We start from the raw sequence: 4,271 nt of genomic DNA on the forward strand, positions 1-4,271 counted from the left end.
CAGCATCACAATAGCAACCAGGAAAGAGTTAGGAGCCTGCAAGACAACGTGAAGGAGAGTTAGGAAGAGAGAACACTCAACTGACACATCCATAATTATGCAAATCATCTCTTTACAGCCTGGACTTTAATAGGAATAAGATTAAATAACTGTTCACTCCCGATAAAAAATAAAAAATAATATAAATAACAATAATTATAACGCAGCCTTATGTAATAACTATCGCAACATAGTCAGTGGTGGGAGACAGGATTTTGTTCACTGTGGTAACTATGGGTAGCTTGGTGATTAGTAGTGTAAGGTGGTGATTAGGTAGCGGTAACTATGGTAGCTCTGGATTAGTAGGGGTAACTATGGGGTAGCTTTGTGATTAGTAGGGTAACTGGTAGCTCGTGATTAGTAGGTGAACTATGGGGTAGCTCTGTGATAGAGGGGTAACTATGGGTACTCTGTGATAGTAGGGTAACTATGGGTAGCTTGGTAATTAGGTGGTAACATATGGGGTAAGCTGATTTAGGTGGTAACTTGGGGTAGCTGGGGATTAGGTAGGGGTAACTATGGGTAGCTTGGTAATTAGGTAGGGTAACTATGGGTAGCTCGTGATTAGGTAGGGGTAACTATGGGGTAGCTCTGTGATTAGGTAGGGGTAACTATGGGGTAGCTCTGTGATTAGGTAGGGGAACTATGGGTAGCGTAATTAGTAGGTAACATGGGGTAGCTTGGTAATTAGGTAGGGGTAACTATGGGTAGCGTTGGTGATGTATAGGTAGGGTAACTATGGGTAGTTGGTTATTAGGTAGGGTAACTATGGGGTAGCTTTGTATTAGGTAGGGTAATATGGGTAGCTGGTGATTAGGTAGGGGTAACTATGGGTAGCTCTGTGATTAGTAGTGGTAACTATGGGTAGCTCTGTGATAGTAGGGTAACTATGGGTAGCTCTGTGATTAGGAGGGTAAACTATGGGGTAGCTCTTGATTAGTAGGGGTAACTATGGGGTAGCTCTTGATTAGGTAGGGTAACATGGTAGCTCGGTGATTAGTAGGGTAACTATGGGGTAGCTCTGTGATTAGGTAGGGTAACTTAGGGTAGCCTGTGATTAGGTAGGGGTAACTATGGGTAGCTCGGTGATTAGTTAGGAACTATGGGTAGCTCTTGATTAGGTAGGGGTAACTATGGGTAGCTCTGTGATTAGGTAGGGTAAACTATGGGTAGCTCTGTGATTAGGTAGGGGTAACTATGGGGTAGCTCTGATTAGGTAGGGTAACTATGGGTAGCTCTGTGATTAGGTACTAGGGTAGCTCGATGGGTAAACTATGGTAGCTCTGTGATTAGGTAGGGTAACTATGGGTAGCTCTGTGATTAGGTAGGAGGTAACTATGGGTAGCTCTGGATTATAGGTAAACTATGAGAAAAATAGAAACAGATACGTCACATCGCCTTTCCACCTTTCTTTCTCTCCTCTGCTGGGCCGTATGTATCAAGCGTCTAGGATCAGTCTCCCGGTGGCCAGTGTCTAGGGACTGCATCGCAGTGCTAGCTGCGCCACCAGAGTCTCTGGGCTTCGGCCCAGGCTCTGTCGCAGCCGCGCAACCGGGAAATCCGTGGGCGACGCACAATTGCATAGCGTCGTCCGGGTTAGGAGGGTGTTGCCGTAGGGAGGGTTTGGCCGGTAGGATATCCTTTCTCAGTATATAAAAAATGTAATAAAAATGTATGCACTCTACGTGAAGTCGCTCTGGATAAGAGCGTCTGCTAAATGACTAAAATGTAAAAAAATGTAAATCAGTCCCCCCCGTCCATGTAATCTGATTCATTATGATCTAGGATCAGTTCCCCCTCCTCTCCATGTTAATCTGATCATATGATCTAGATCAGTCCCTCCGTTCCATGTAATCTGATTCATTATGATCTAGGATCAGTCCCCCCGTCCATGTAATCTCATTCATTATGATCTAGGATCAGTCCCCCTTCTGCCCATGTAATCTGATTCATTATGATCTAGGATCAGGTCCCCCTCTCCATGTATTATCATTATGATCGGATCATCCCCCTCCTCTCCATGTAATCTGATTCATTATGATCTCGATCTGTTCCCTTCCTCTCCATGTAATCTGATTCATTATGATCTAGGATCAGGTCCCCCTCTCCATGTAATCTGATTCATTATGATCTAGGATCAGGTCCCCCTCTCCTTGTAATCTGATTCATTATGATCTAGGATCAGTCCCCCTTCCTCTCCATGTAATCTGATTCATTATGATCTAGGATCAGGTCCCCCTCTCCATGTAATCTGATTATTATGATCTGGATATCTCTCGCTTTCCTCCTAAACAAACAATTGTTGAGAGAGATATCCCAGATGCATAATAAATTCAGATTACATGGAGAGGGGACCTATCCTAGATCATAATGAATCAGATTACATGGAGAGAAGGGGGACTGATCCTAAGGATCATAATGAATCAAATTACATGGAGAGGGGGACCGATCCTAGATCAATAATGAATCAGATTTTACATGGAGAGGGGACCTGATCCTAGATCATAATGAATCAGATTACATGAGAGGAAGGGGAACAAGATCCATAGATCATAATGAATCAGATTACATGGAGAGGAGGGGGGGTGATCCTAGATCATAATGAATCAGTATTACATTGGAGAGGGGGACCTTGATCCTAGATCAAAGAATCAGATTACATGGCAGAAGGGGGACTGATCCATTCATAATGAATGAGATTACATGGCGGGGGGACTGAATCCTAGATCATAATGAATCAGATTGACATTGGAACGGAGGGGACCTGATCCTAGATCATAATGAATCAGATTACATGGAGAGGAGGGGGAACTGATCCTAGATTCATAATGAATCAGATTACATGGACGGGGGGGACTGATTTACATTTTTTACATTTTATTAGTAGCAGACGCTCTTATCCAGAGCGATCTTACAGAAGAGGGCATACATTTATTACATTTATATATCTGAGACAAGGATTATCCCTACCGGCCAAAAACCCTCCCTACCGGCCAAACCCTCCTACACCGGACGACGCTATGCAATGTGCGTCGCCCCACGGATCTCCCGGTTGCGGCCGGCTGCGAAAGAGCCCTGGGAGCGCGAGGAACCCAGAGACTCTTGTGGGCAGCTAGCACTGCGATGCAGTGCCCTAGACCACTGCGCCACCCGGGAACTGATCCTAGACGCTTGATACATACGGCCCCAGCAGAGGAGACAAAGAAAAGGTGGAAAGGCGACGATGTATCTGTTTCTATTTTTCTCATAGTTACCCCTACCTAATCACAGAGCTACCCCATAGTTACCCCTACCTAATCACACAAGTCTACCGCATAGTTACCCCTACTAATCACAGAGCTACCCCATAGTTACCCCTACCTAATCAGCAGAGCTACCCCATAGTTATTACCCCTACCTATCACAGAAGTACCATTACCTACCTATCACACTCCAGTTCCCCTACCTAATCACAGAGCTACCCCCTAGTTACCCTACCTAATCACAGAGCTACCCCATAGTTACCCCTACCAACACAGAGCTACCCCAAGTCACCCCACCTAATCACCGAGCTACCCCATAGTTACCCCTACCTAATCACGAGAGACTACCCCATAGTTACCCCTAACCTAATCACAGAGCTACCCCATAGTTACCCCTACCCTATCACAGAGCTACCCCATAGTTACCCCTACCTAATCACCAGAGCTACCCCCATAGTATACCCCTACCTAATCACAGACTACCCCATTAGTTACCCCTACCTAATCACACAGAAGCTACCCCCTAGTTACCCCCTACCTAATCACAGAGCTTACCCCCATAGGTTACCACTACCTAATCACAGAGCTACCCCATAGTTACCCCTACCTCAATCACGAGCTACCCCTATTATTTACCCCTACCTAATCACCAAGCTACCCCATAGTTACCCCTACCTTAAATACAGCTACCCCATAGTTACCCCTTACCTAATCACCAAGCAGTCCGCTACTGTACCCCACCCTACATTAAACCAAGCTACCCCATAGTTACCCCTACCTAATTACAAGCAACCCCATAGTTACCCCTACCTAAATGCACAGAGGCTACCCCATAGTACCCCGTACCTAAATCACAGACACCCCATAGTTACCACCCTACCTAATCACGAGCTACGCCATATTTACCCCACCTAATACCAAAAGCTACCATAGTTACCCCTAGCCTAATCACCAAGCAGCCCCAAGTTACCCCTACCACAATTACCACAG

The 4,271-nt window shown here is 45.5% G+C and overlaps 1 pseudogene; it reads left to right on the forward strand.

Annotated features, from left to right (window-relative positions):
- The first annotated feature begins 3,059 nt into the window (after positions 1-3,059).
- Positions 3,060-4,271, forward strand: part of LOC112077916 (junctophilin-1-like) — a 9,690-nt pseudogene continuing 8,478 nt past the window's right edge.

The sequence above is a fragment of the Salvelinus sp. IW2-2015 genome, unplaced genomic scaffold (assembly GCF_002910315.2).
Source record: "Salvelinus sp. IW2-2015 unplaced genomic scaffold, ASM291031v2 Un_scaffold5046, whole genome shotgun sequence".
In the NCBI taxonomy this organism is placed as follows: Eukaryota; Metazoa; Chordata; class Actinopteri; order Salmoniformes; family Salmonidae; genus Salvelinus; species Salvelinus sp. IW2-2015.